At 39.2% G+C, this 15,000-nt stretch overlaps 1 long non-coding RNA gene across 1 annotated transcript in view; it reads right to left on the reverse strand.

The window, feature by feature from the left end:
• Nucleotides 1–3,481: 3,481 nt before the first annotated feature.
• Nucleotides 3,482–15,000, reverse strand: part of LOC130222432 (uncharacterized) — a 67,241-nt gene continuing 55,722 nt past the window's right edge. Inside the window, exons 2-3 of the long non-coding RNA XR_008836464.1 lie at nt 9,487–9,527; nt 3,482–3,539 (exon numbers count right to left, since the gene is read on the reverse strand). This is a non-coding gene — a long non-coding RNA (uncharacterized LOC130222432). The remainder of the gene's footprint in view (nt 3,540–9,486; nt 9,528–15,000) is intronic.

The following is a 15,000-nucleotide window of genomic DNA, read 5'->3' on the forward strand; positions in this document are numbered from 1 at the left end:
TCCAGTGTTTCATATCAGGGTCAAAGCGGCGCACGTGATCGTTTAGAGGAGAGTTGAAGTCCTGAGATCAGTCCTTAACATTTTAATGAGCCCAGTTTGAAAAGTGGGCTGGAGATGTCTTGATATAAGCCTGGGGGAGAGTCTTATTGCATGCCTACAGTGCTTATATTTCACCAGTGAGTGACTGAAGTTAATAAACACACGGCCATCTTAATGGTTCTTCAGAGACCCTGATATTTCCTCTGATATTTCCTCTAATATTTCCTCTGAAAACATAATAAAGAGTGATAGAGAAAAGGAAGAAGAGCGCTACAAATTATTGCATCACATTTATCACATACATTTATTTATTTATTGCATTTTATTTACTTTTTATTTAAATATTTAGACCTTCTTTGAGTTTATTGAGGCAGAAATCGTAGTGTGTCATTTTGGCCACTAGAGGGCGCATATTCACAACAAACAAAGCACATTTCGATTTTTTACACTTTAATTTAAGATTTATTTTTGACATTTGTATTTGATAGGACAGTAGGATGACAGGAAATGAAGTGAGAGGGAGAGGTGGACGGGATTGACAAAGGTCAGTGAGCCTGGTTTCGAACTCGGGTTGCCTGGAGCTCTGTTTCATTATATGTCGGCACATTAATAAGCAAGTACAATATTTGGCAGTTTATTATTACATTGAAAAAAATAACTCAGATGATTTCTTGGAATTACAAAAAAAAAGTGTGTAAAGTGGTTGTAAACAATTAATTTGGGCTTAATTTAAACAAATTAAGTTGAACATTACTAAATTTAAGTTCTTTGTTTAAATTCAACCCATATAAATGGTACGCAACAATTTTGCTGAAATATTTTTTTCAGAGTACATATTCTTCATGCTCATTTTCTACATTACTAATCTTTTTGATTTTATTGAGGCAAAAATAACAGTTTAAAGGCACAATATGTCATTTTGGCCACTAGAGGGCGCATATTCACAACAAACAAAGGCATATTCAGATTTTTAACATTTTATTTTAGGACTTATTTTTGACAGGACCATAGATGACAGGAAATGGAAGGGAGAGGGGGATGGTATTGGGAAAGGTCCTGGTTTTAAACTTGGGACGCCTGGAGTACTATTGCATTATATGTCGGTGCACTACCCACAAGGCTATCAGCGCCGACAATATAATAAGCTAAGACACTACAAGTACTTGTAAAGTACATATTCTTCATGCTCAGATTCTACATAACCTTACTTTTTGAGTTTATTGAGGCAAAAATAATAGTTTAAAGGTACAATATGTCATTTTGGCCACTAGAGGGCGCATATTCACAACAAACAAAGGCGTGTTCAGATTTTTTACACTTTAATTTAAGATTTATTTTTGACATTTGTATTTAATATGACAGTATGATGACAGGACATGAAGTGAGATTCAGAGGGGGTGGGATTTTATGGATTCCAAAGGTCCACGAGCCTGATTTCGAACATGGGAGGCCTAGTCGTTCCTCCATATTTCGGCGCATAAACCACAGGACCATCAGTGCCAACGACAAGCTAATAATATATTGTCTGTTTGTTAGTACTTGTAAAGTACATATTCATCATGCTCATATTCATTACTAACCTTATCCTATATCTAAACTAATCCACTACCTTCTTTTTTGATTTTATTGAGGCAAAATAATAGTTTAAATGCACAGTATGTCATTCTGGCCACTAGAGGGCGCATATTCACAACAAACAAAGGCATATTTAGATTTTTAACATTTTATTTTAAGACTTATTTTTGACAGGACCATAGATGACAGAAAATGAAATGGAAGGGAGAGGGGGATTGGGAAAGGTCCATGAGCCTGGTTTTAAACTTGGGACGAATGGAGTACTATTGCATTATATGTCGGTGCACTACCCACAAGGCTATCAGCGCCGACAATATACTAAGCTAAGACACTACAAGTACTTGTAAAGTACATATTCTTCATGCTCAGATTCTACATTACTAATCTTTTTGATTTTATTGAGGCAAAAATAACAGTTTAGAGGTACAATGTCATTTTGGCCACTAGAGGGCGCATATTCATAACAAACAAAGGCATATTCATATTTTTTACACTTTAATTTAAGATTTATTTTTGACATTTGTATTTAATATGACAGTATGATGACAGGACATGAAGTGAGAGGCAGAGGGGGTGGGATTTCATGGATTCCAAAGGTCCACGAGCCATATTTCGAACATGGGAGGCCTAGTCGTTCCTCCACATTTCGGCGCATAAACCACAGGACTATCAGTGCCAACGACAAGCTAATAATATATTGTCTGTTTGTTAGTACTTGTAAAGTACATATTCATCATGCTCATATTCATTACTAACCTTATCCTATATCTAAACTAATCCACTAACTTCCTTTTGATTTTATTGAGGCGAAATAATAGTTTAAACGCACAGTGTGTGTCATTCTGGCCACTAGAGGGCGCATATTCACAACAAACAAAGGCATATTTAGATTTTTAACATTTTATTTTAGGACTTATTTTTGACAGGACCATAGATGACAGGAAATGGAAGGGAGAGGGGATGGTATTGGGAAAGGTCCATGAGCCTGGTTTTAAACTTGGAATGCCTGGAGTACTATTGCATTATATGTCGGTGCACTACCCACAAGGCTATCAGAGTCAACAATATAATAAGCTAAGACACTACAAGTACTTGTAAAGTACATATTCTTCATGCTCAGATTCTACATAACCTTACTTTTTGAGTTTATTGAGGCAAAAATAACAGTTTAAAGGTACAATATGTCATTTTGGCCACTAGAGGGCGCATATTCACAACAAACAAAGGCGTATTCAGATTTTTTACACTTTAATTTAAGATTTCTTTTTGACATTTGTATTTAATATGACAGTATGATGACAGGAAATGAAGTGAGAGGCAGAGGGGGTGGGATTTTATGGATTCCAAAGGTCCCCGAGCCTGATTTCGAACATGGGAGGCCTAGTCGTTTCTCCATATTTCGGCGCACAAACCACAGGACTATCAGTGCCAACGACAAGCTAATAATATATTGTCTGTTTGTTAGTACTTGTAAAGTACATATTCTTCATGCTCATATTCATTACTAACCTTATCCTATATCTAAACTAATCCACTACCTTCCTTTTTGATTTTATTGAGGCACAAGGCTATCAGCGCCGACAATATACTAAGCTAAGACACTACAAGTACTTGTAAAGTACATATTCTTCATGCTCAGATTCTACATAACCTTACTTTTTGATATTATTGAGGCAAAAATAACAGTTTAAAAGCACAATATGTAATTTTAGCCACTAGAGGGCGCATATTCACAACAAACAAAGGCATATTTGGATTTTTAACAAATTGTGAAAATCCAATTACTCCTGAGAACATTCCAGACCCACATTTACATGTATGAATATTCACTGGGCCCTTTAAGGGGTCAAAATGAGTGAACCAGGCTGTTCTGCTCACCTCTCTCCATTCTTTGTTGCCAATGCCTTGGGTGTAAAGCACGCAGACTGTGGAGAGAAAAGAGAAAGAGAGATTTTTCAAATGCCAGAAGACCTGTGACACTCTTAACTCAGATGCACTTTGTGGAGTGTGTAATCTTGTGGTCTGCAGTGTTTGAAGAGAAAGCAGCGGAGGAATCTGATGAGATAACAAACCCCACCGGATGAGCTACTGAGCTGCTGTAAAGGAGCCGCGCTACACAGTTAATAAAGACACAGTTTATACAAAACTGGAAAAGTCTGCCTTTATTTACCCCAATGCTGTCTTAACAAGAGAAGATGTTTTTTAGAATGTTGGCAACCAGAGTAATTTGATTCCTATTCACTTATATTGTAATGAATTTATGAATATTAATGAAACTATCATTTGAATATGACAATATTACTAAGTCCCACTTATCCATGAAAGGCATGCTTAAACAAGTAAGTAAATACCTACACACAAGTACTTATTTTCATGCCGTTCAATTTCATATAATAATGGATGGTGGCAAATAAAATAAAAATAATAGACTTTTTGGTCAATTGTCAAAATACGTAGAGGTGAATAAACAGAAAGTTTCTAAAAAATTAGTTTTGATATAGGATATGATACACAATCACCGGCCACTTTATTAGGTACACCTGACAAACTGATCATTAGGGCAAATTTCTAATCAGCCAATCACATGGCAGCAGCTCAAAGCATTTAGGCATGTAGACATGGTCAAGATGATCTGCTGCAGGTCAAAGCGAGCATCAGAATGGAGAAGAAAGGGGATTTCAGTGACTTTGAACGTGGCATGGTTGTTGGTGCCAGACGGGCTGCTCTGAGTATTTCAGAAACTGCTGATCTGCTGGGATTTTCACGCACAACCATCTCTAGGGTTTACAGAGAATGGTCTGACAAAGAGGAAATATCCAGTGAGCGGCAGTTCTGTGGGCGCACATGCCCTGTTGATGCCAGAGGTCAGAGGAGAATGGCCAGTCTGATAGAGAGGCAACAGTAACTCAAATAAGCACTCGTTACAACCGAGGTCTGCAGAAGAGCATCTCTGAACACGTTCAACCTTGAGGCGGATGGGCTACAGCAGCAGAAGACCACACCGGGTGCCGCTCCTGTCAGCTAAGAACAGGAAACTGAGGCTACAATTCACACAGGCTCACCAAAACTGGACAATAGAAGATTGGAGAAACGTTGCCTGGTCTGATGAGTCTCCATTTCTGCTACCACATTCGGATGGCGTGCGAGAGATCTGCAGAGTGGATGATCAACATCAACAGCCTGAGGTATCAAGACATTTGCGCTGCCCATTACATTACAAACCACAGGAGAGGGCAAATTATCCAGCAGGATAGCGCTCCTTCTCATACTTCAGCCTCCACATCAAAGCTCCTGAAAGCAGGTCAAGGTGCTCCAGGATTGGCCAGCCCAGTCACCAGACATAAACAATATTGAGCTGATGAAGGAGGAGGCGTTGAAGATGAACACAAAGAATCTTGATGAACTCTGGGAGTCCTGCAAGAAGGCTTTCTTTGGCATTCCAGATGACTTTATTAATCAGTGATTTGAGTCATGTCAGAGATGTATGGATGCAGTCCTCCAAGCTCATGATGGAGTCAGACACAATATTCAATCTGTTTCCACTGCAGCATGAGCACATATTCTATACTGGACATTATTGAAGGTTCAGTGAGCAGACTTTAGTCTGAGCAGAGTCAGACCTTACTGTCCTAATCAAATCAGTCAAAATCAAGGCATGATCAGATTATATTGTGCTCAAATAAGCGTAATCTAGAGGCCTTTACCTTTCGTATAAGACACTTCTGATACCAAATGATCAACTAGAAGTCAAGTTATTATTTGCTATACCTAAAACTTGGATAAGCTGCAAGACTTTTATCAGGTATTGTATAACACTCTTCTAGTGGTTTTAGAATATTTGAATGAACAAATCTGACATATCATGCCTTCAATGCTTTGTTAAATCGCACAATTGACTGAAATACATTTTAAAGCTGTTAAAAAACTATTTTTTGCCATAAAAAGACACAGCAATTATAATGTCAGGAAAATTTGATACGTCACATGACTAGCTGAATCATTTGTTCCCCCCGAAAAATACATTTACATCCAAAATGTATATGTAAGGTCCCAACATCCTATAGGGAGAAGATGTGTTTGTGTGTTTGTGGAATACAAAAACATAAAGCCTAAGGCACAGCAACTAAAACATGCAACAGACAGTGGCAAAACGCTTCTTCTAAGCGTGTGTGTGTGTGTGTGTGTGTAACGCTAACGCCAAGAGACTAGGCCAGCAGTACTCAGCATAATGAAGATGAGGGCTCAGCACAAGTGCCCACTTGCATGAACGCAAAGACTGTGTCAGGAAGAGCTGATGTCTGTTCAGACCAGCTGATCATATGGAGGACCAGAAAACAAACGGCAATCACAAGAAAAAGCAAAGGACACTTACAAAAAAAAGACACGCAGGAGAGCAAAACAAACAAGGAAAAAAACAGACAAGAGAAAAACGAAACAGGAAATTACATTGAAAATGCAAAAATGTGCTGAAGTAGTCTGACTACTTTATATATACAGTTAAAGTCAGAATTATTAGCCCCCCTGTTTATTTTATTCCCCAATTTCTGTTTAACGGAGAGCAGATTTCTCCAACACATTTCTAATCATAATAGTTTAATAACTCATCTCTAATAACTGATTTATTTCCTCTTTGTCATGATGACAGTAAATAATATTAGACTAGATATTCTTCTATACAGCTTAAATTGACATTTAAAGGCTTTAAACTGATATTGTGTGTATATATACACACATTTTATTTACATTAATACACTAAAATTCAGCTTAAAGTGCAATTAAACTAGGCAAGTCATTGGGCAACAGTGATTAGGGTTTGGATTAGCCTTAAAATTGGTTTAAACTATATTAAAAACTGCTTTTATTCCAGCCAAATTAATATAAATAAGACTTTATCCACTTTATCCTTGTTCTGTTATACATCACTTGGGAAATATTTGAAAAAGAATTTAAAAAATGAATAACTAAATAAAATCACGGGAGGAGGAATACATTTTTGTTCAACCATACACATTCGTGGGTCCTGTCTGTCAAATCTGAGCTTTGTTTTGTATTTTCTATTGGATTCGGATCAGGTGATTGGCTGGGCCATTCTCCAGCTTGATTTTCTTTCTCTGAAAGCATCTGAGAGTCTCCTTGGCTTGGCTGTCCTTGGCTGTCCACCCTGGTTTCATCTTCATCCTCCTGCTAATGTAGATGTTGGACTGAAGCAGCTGATATCATTTACACTGAGGAAGGGCAGAAGGTTGCTGAGGAACTACTGAGAGGTCCAGCTGCTGTCTGGGCTTTCACTGCCTTACTACTCCTTCCTTTCTTCATGTGTTCAATACTTTTTCCCTGCGTCATTTTATTTTATCACACAGAACTTCATTTGTAAACTAATTAGATTGGTTTTCTTTGCATATATGGATTTCTTTAGTTGTTACCAACATCTGGTGAGAATTTCAAGTCAACAGCACTTTCAGAAATATGTATTTTTTAGAGAAAAATGGAGACGTGTTGAATACTTACATTTCCCACTGTATGGATGTGTATATATATATATATATATATATATATATCATTTCAGCAAATGAACTCTTCAAATCAGTGCATAAGATGGCAATAATAGCAGAAGGATTAAAAGCAGAGCTCTTTGTGTTTCTTGTTCGCACACACACAAGAGCACACATTAAAAACCATTCAGTGCTCATTGTTCTCAGCTCTGACTCATTTCTGTCTGCCCCTATAAACACACCTGATAAACAAAATTGTGTTTTCAAAGATGGTGTCGATTTCAGTGAATATAAGTGAACGAGTGAGTGAATCACTGCAGAAACCGATAAAGAAATCAGTCGAATGAAAGTCAAACAAGGGGACATTTATGAATGAGCAAGATTTTGAATGAAATACTACAGAAGTCAATGATTTCCAACGTTCTTCAAAATATCTTCTGTGATCAACAGAAAAAGGAAACAGATAAAGATTTGGAACCACATGAGGGCGAACTAAAATATGATCATGCCTTGATTTTGACTGATTTGATTAGGACAGTAAGGTCTGACTCTGCTCAGACTAAAGTCTGCTCACTGAACCTTCAATAATGTCCAGTATAGAATATGTGGTCATGCTGCAGTGGAAACAGAATGAATATTGTGTCTGACTCCATCATGAGCTTGGAGGACTGCATCCATACATCTCTGAATGACTCAAATCACTGATTAATAAAGTCATCTGGAATGCCAAAGAAAGCCTTCTTGCAGGACTCCCAGAGTTCATCAAGAGTCTTTGTGTTCATCTTCAACGCCTCCTCCTTCATCAGCTCAATAATGTTCATGTCTGGTGACTGGGCTGGCCAATCCTGGAGCACCTTGACCTGCTTTCAGGAGCTTTGATGTGGAGGCTGAAGTATGAGAAGGAGCGCTATCCTGCTGGAGAATTTGCCCTCTCCTGTGGTTTGTAATGTACTGGGCAGCGCACATGTATTGATACCTCAGGCTGTTGATGTTGATCATCCACTCTGCAGATCTCTTGTACACCCCCATACTGAATGTAACCCCAAACCATGATTTTTCCTTCACCAAACTTGACTGATTTCTATGAGAATCATAGCTTCATGTGAGTTCCAGTAGGTCTTCTGCAGTATTTGTGATGATTGGGATGCAGATCAACAGATGGGAAAAATACAGGTACATTCCTGGTGTTCATTTTCTCATTTAAATTCCTAAATGATAGACTAACATCAAAATGTGTAAGCTTTCTCTCTTACAGAAAATATGATTGTCCTGACCTGAGCTAATATACTGAATTGTATTCAACTATGTTGATATTGAAGTCTGAAATGCTAAATTCTACCACATTTCATCCGCAATACCGAGTTTTTTGAGCAAGCATGCAAGGTTATTGGATGCATATGTAGGTGTAGACGTGGGCATCAACATACACAGACTCCCTCCATGTACTCCACATTCATTCATGACCCCAGTGGAAATTACAGCCATGCCATCCATGTAATACAGCATAACACCTATGATACGTGACCATTCACACTCACTGGCCATGTGCATACCTTGCCGCCATTCATACTTTCAACCTATTGGTTGCAAAATGGTCATGAAAGAGAGGTTTGGCGAATCAGGGAACGACACGTCATACTCCAGAAGACCAATCAGAGAGCGATTGTGAACAGCCACGCCTCCATTGTCAAAAGTTTACGCTTCAGTCGGTGTATTTTAAAAAGGAACACAAACATTTCCAAACTAAAAATGAAGTCTTTAATGTTATCAAAATACTCCGCTTTGATGTCTGGAGTAGTAGTAGACGCTAGACGTAAACGTAACAAAGTGTATACGTTTAAAAACAAAAACACACAGCACCACAGCTACCTCTGTATCTTTTAGATTTGGATTAAACTTGTCTGAATGTGTGACATTAAGATTTCCTCCTCGGGAGGACTTCATGGAGTTGGAGGCGAATATTACAATAAGCAAAGCCGCCCACAGTGTGTCTATATATGAGGCCCGTGATCTGAAGCTGGAGGCTTTACTTCACACAATCAGCGCAAGCGAACGCAAACAGAAAGCAGTGAGTCATGTGATTGTGTAAGCTTTTAGAGGCTGAAAGAAAATAGCCTTTTAACAAGGCTGAGAGCAGCTGGACGAAACTGCTGAGGTCAAAGTAAAGCATGGAGTGGGGAATAATTAGGATTTATTTTGATCTCTTGAAAGTTTGACTTGCCATAATACAGTATGCAGTGTGTGTGTGTGTGTGTGTGTGTGTGTGTGTGTGTGTGTGCGTGTGTGTGTCTGTGTGTGTGTGTGTGTCTGTGTGTGCGTGTGTGTGTGTGTGTGTGTGTGTGTGTGTGTAATGAAACAGGAAGGAGGAAGAAGTTCTTACTTGGATCTGATTTGGAGAATGTGTCCCTGTCGAGCAGGTTTCTGTAACAGAAAATGAAACATACAGAATTGTAATTACGCATGAAAGCTGTGTGAAAATTCCTCCATACCTTACAGATTTTAGCAATATGAGTGCTGTAAATTGTTCAGTAAATAGATTTAAAATAAGAACCGCTAAATGACACCCTTTATATATGACTTACATACAGAATTGCAAAAAATACTGTTTGTATTTAACGTAAGAGTACATCCCTACTGAAAAAAAACAGCTTAAACCAGCCTAGGCTGGTTGGCTGGTTTTAGCTGGTTGACCAGGCTGGTTTTAGAGGGGGTTTGGCCATTTCCAGGCTGGTTTACAGCCATTTCCAGCCTGGTCAGGCTGGGAGATGACCAGCTAAAACCAGCGTGACCAGCCTAGCCAGGCTGGGAGCTCAGCCAAAACCAGCTATGTCCAGCTTAAACCAGGCTGGTCAAGCTGGTTTTAGCTGGATTTAGCTGGTCATTTTCCAGCCTGACCAGCTAAGACCAAGCTGGAAATGGCTGGAAACCAACCTGGAAATGGTCAAAACCACTCTAAAACCAGGCTGGTCAACCAGCTAAAACCAGCCAACCAGCCTAGGCTGGCTGGGAGCTCAGCCAAAACCAGCTATGTCTAGCTTAAACCAGGCTGGTCAAGCTGGTTTTAGCTGGATTTAGCTGGTCATTTTCCAGCCTGACCAGTTAAGACCAAGCTGGAAATGGCTGGAAACCAACCTGGAAATGGTCAAAACCACTCTAAAACCAGGCTGGTCAACCAGCTAAAACCAGCCAACCAGCCTAGGCAGGCTGGGAGCTCAGCCAAAACCAGCTATGTCCAGCTTAAACCAGGCTGGTCAAGCTGGTTTTAGCTGGATTTAGCTGGTCATTTACCTGAAAACCTAAAACCAGCCAACCAGCCTAGCCTGGTTTAAGCCAGATTTATCAGCAGGGATATCAGAGTCACAAAACAATTATCTGAATACTTATTCAGCTACTAGTATTATATAGTTTTACAACTTCCCCAAAGACAAGCCAGAAGTCAGGGTTTAAAGAATCAAACAACACATACACAGATAACTGAATGTCATAAACGAATCATACATCCTAAATGAATAGGCTTTGAGGTAAACAGTTAGATGAGACCTGTATACTGTCATTGTTTCACTCTGGTAAAAATCAAGCTGTTCCTCTTTTCCCGAGTTCAAAGTCTTATACATAACCAGGTTTAATATTTCACCTGTGATTAACCAGACTGACGAAAAATGAACAGGCATGTTTATCGCCCGCTTGCCTCTTAAACTTCAGGTACTGTAGCACAGTTACTGTAAATAAAAGTTCTGTTTATTAATAAAACAGCAAAGGACATCCGTTAGTTAAGTCTGATTTCATGCGTCGCAGCTTCTAAACTGTTAGAAGCCAAATGTGAACAATAAATGGTGCTAATCTATGCTCACAGTGGGCTGTAATACAGTCCTAAAATCAAGATCGTAACGTTTACATGCAAAAAAAATGTACAAGTTGAATGCACACTATAACGCACATTGATATATCACTCTCGCACTCAACAGAGATGATGAACGTTTTTATCTGAGCAACGACAATGGAGACAAATTAACCAATGTATTAATATAATAATAATAATAAGCTTTATTTTTTATATAGTGCCTTTAAAAGTAGCATATCAAAGTGTTTTACAAGCATATAAAAAGTGCAGACGTATATAAACGCCAGCCAAATAAAAAAGCTATGTGCTCACATAAAACAGGAGGAGAAAATGCGGCCAATGAGACGTGCTCGCTAACGTGTTCACACAAACCCAACACAAGACTCAACACACAATACATGAGAAAAACACCTATCACTGCCTCACGTAAGCGCCGTGTCAGCCTTATTGTAAAGGGTTACCAGTAGATTATTTAAGAAATAATTGACAACGAACTGTTGAATTATTAGACAACAACGCACCCAAAACAGTATTCTATATGTCACAACATAACAATCAGATTATTTAAGGAATAATTGATAAAAGTCAGTTGAATTATTAGAAAATAATGCACACTCCATACATCACAGTGTAACAATCAGATTATTTAAGGAATAATTGATTTAAGGACAGTTAAATTATTAGAAAATAATGCACAAAAAAACAGTATTTCATGCATTACAACATAAAATCAGATTATTTAAGAAATAATTGACAACGAACTGTTGAATTATTAGAAAATAACGCACCCAAAACAGGAATAATTGATTAAGTCAGTTGAATTATTGGAAAATAATGCAATAAAAACAGTATTTCACGCATTACAACATTAAATCAGATTATTTAAGAATTAATTGATTTAAAGTCAGTTGAATTATTAGAAAATAATGCACACTCCATACATCACAATGTAACAAGTGGATTATTTAAGGAATAATTGATTAAAGACAGTTGAATTATTAGAAAATAATGCACAAAAAAACAGTATTTCACGCATTACAACATAAAATCAGATTATTTAAGGAATAATTGATTTAAGGACAGTTGAATTATTAGAAAATAATGCACACTCCATACATCACAATGTAACAATCAGATTATTTAAGCAATAATTGACAACTGTTGAATTAATAGAAAATAACGCACCCAAAACAGTATTCTATATGTCACAATTTAAGGAATAATTGACGACTGGCCGTTGAATTATTAGAAAATAATGCACAAACACCAGAGTTTCACGCATTATAACATGAAAGCAGATTATTCAGTAATGATTGCTGAAGGACTGTTGAATTATTCTGTTATTGTCATCAGAATTATTCTGTCAATTATTCTTTTTGTTATATAGTCATTTACTCTGCTTACATTACAGCTAAAGACAAATTAGCCCCTTTCACACAGTAGCCGCATTTCCACTATCGGGCCAGTGCGAGCCAGGGCTTTATTCAGGTCAGGCCGGGCCAATAGCCCGGGAGGTTGAGAAATGAGGCCGAAATCATGTCGCGTTTCCTCTGTCGGGCTAGTTGCTCGCAGCGCGTCACGCAAACACCGCCCCCAGAACGTCCCCCGAATCAAACGTCACACAACCCGCCCACTTCAGCGGGAACAAAAAACTCAAATTATAACCACAAACACAACCTGGCATCACTACGAGAGCTGGAAGATGGAGAACACAGAAGCGATTGCTTTTTTACTGTTTGTGGTGTTTGTACTGTTTTCGATGTACTTGATAACGTCCTCATTTCTGCAAAACGCCGTCTATTTGCCTCTTTTGCCTCATTTTCCTCGGCCCAAATGTTCAGAAGAGCCCTGGTGTCCTCAACTGACCAGTACTGTCTGCTATCCATTTTTTCTTCTTCTTAGTGAGTTGATCAAGCGCGATAGCAAAACAAATGTAAGGGAAGAAAGCATCTTGTCTCTTCTTTACCTGAAAGGAAAACTCCGCCTATGTACGTAACCCCGCCCCGAAGCCCCAGTTGGCCCTCCTTGGCCCAAGGTATTCGGCGGGCCGAAAAAGGCCGGACGCTGGCCCCAAGGAAGCCCCGCTTTGGCCCGATTACGCCCTGGAAGTGATAGTGGAAACGCGACTGGCCTTGGCTCGCCCTGGCTCGCTCGCTTTAGGCGCGATAGTGGAAACGCAGCTAGTGATTCCGGTAAATATCTGGAAAATTTCCAGAACGACTTTACCGGCGAATTCCTAAAAGCTCTGTTCACACAGGCGAGGAGGTTACGGTATTTTTCCGACAAGACCGTTCACACATCCATTCCAAAATACCGGTAAATTCTGACATGATCGACCCGAAATGAGCTCTAAACAGCTGCGCTTGTACTTGTAAACATTTGACGACATTACAAACTCTGTGGATGGATAAGTATTGTGAACAACTTCGATGAAAACATATAGAGGAACACTTTCGCATGTCGAGATGTAAATAATACGGCTGCTTCGCATGCACACGCGTCAGACCTTGAAGGTAAACAAACAGCGGTTAATCATAAGCATTTTATCGATAGTTGGCATTAAGAAGGAACATAGAAGCGTTATCTGACTAACATCTAGCAGGTACATGCGTCTGGAAAAATATTCAAAGGCTTTTATTTACATAAACAGCGCGGATGTGAATGTTCTGATTGGCTAAAGCAGACGTGAACGCGCTTTCCGGCAATCTTCCATCTGCGTTCACACAGCGTAGCATTACCGGTAACGTTACTGCTTCTCGAATTTAGTGGTATGGAATTTAAGGCCTGTTCACACATACAGATCTCTCCGGAAAATTGCCGGTGATTTTCCGGAGAGGTCTGTATGTATGAAAGGGACTATAATATTTAAAGACATTTGTCTGACTTTGTCCTTAAACCACTGCCGTGTGTTTGAGACGCTAGTAATTAATCTCATCCAAAGCCTTTTGTTTCGATTTTTCGGAAAAATACACAACTTAGAATGTCAATCAGCCAATCAGAATCAAGCGTTCAACAGCTCGTGATATTTGATTACAACAATGTGGATAATTCCTTTAGATAGCAGGAGACATAAGAGACTAAATGAAAGTCGCTGACAGTGTGTGGGATTTGTCCTGCATGTCGAGGGATCTACGAAGCACGTCTTCATAATGGAGCGGCTGTGTGTGTAAGCTTGAGCTCAGAGAGACTTCTCAGCCTCAAACCCTTGTGGAAAAACTCCAGATTTGATCAAACAGGACAGGGCGGACTTTCGAAAAGCCCCAGCACTGACACAATCATTTACCTCACAACCTGCGCTAATGCACGCTTCCTAAAGCCCAGATGCAGAACGGCAGCTTTTCTCCGCCGCGTCTGCCAGCTTTACCTTCAACGTCCACCTTGGTGCATCCGCGTTCTGCAAAGGTTACATGTCCCTGTCTACTTTTTAATAATGCGGCGTTTCTTGATCTTTTAGATGACGCAGACTAAATCCAAAATACAGCTTATTTTGAGGGCCTCTTTAAAACTTTCGATAGCACTTTAGTTAATATTTAAAATTAATTACTGACGATAATAACTACTGGCTTATTACGTGCCTATTATTAAGATATTAACTTGTTGTTAGTCATTATAAAGTACGATCTTATTCTGCACCTCTAATCCTACTCAAAACCTAAACACAACTTCTACCTTAATAGATATTAATAAGCAGCTAATTAGCATTTTAATCAGCTAGTAGTGTTAGTTAATGATTTGTTAATATCGTGAATTGGGAAATCGTTTCTGGGGGTGTGGTTAGCACTGTGGCCTCACAGCAAGAAGGTCGCTGGTTCGAGTCCCAGCTGGGTCAGTGGGTGTTTCTGTGTTGAGTTTGCATGTTCTCCCTGTGTTGGCGTGGGATTCCTCCGGGTGCTCCGGTTTCCCCCACAGTCCAAACACATGCGCTATAGGGGAACTGATCTACTAAATTAGCCGTAGTGTATGAGTGTGAATGAGTGTGTATGGGTGTTTCTCAGTGTTGGGTTGCAGCTGGAAGGGCTTCCGCTGTGTAAAACATATGCTGAATAGTTGGCG

The sequence above is a fragment of the Danio aesculapii genome, chromosome 4 (genome assembly GCF_903798145.1).
Source record: "Danio aesculapii chromosome 4, fDanAes4.1, whole genome shotgun sequence".
Lineage (NCBI taxonomy): Eukaryota > Metazoa > Chordata > Actinopteri > Cypriniformes > Danionidae > Danio > Danio aesculapii.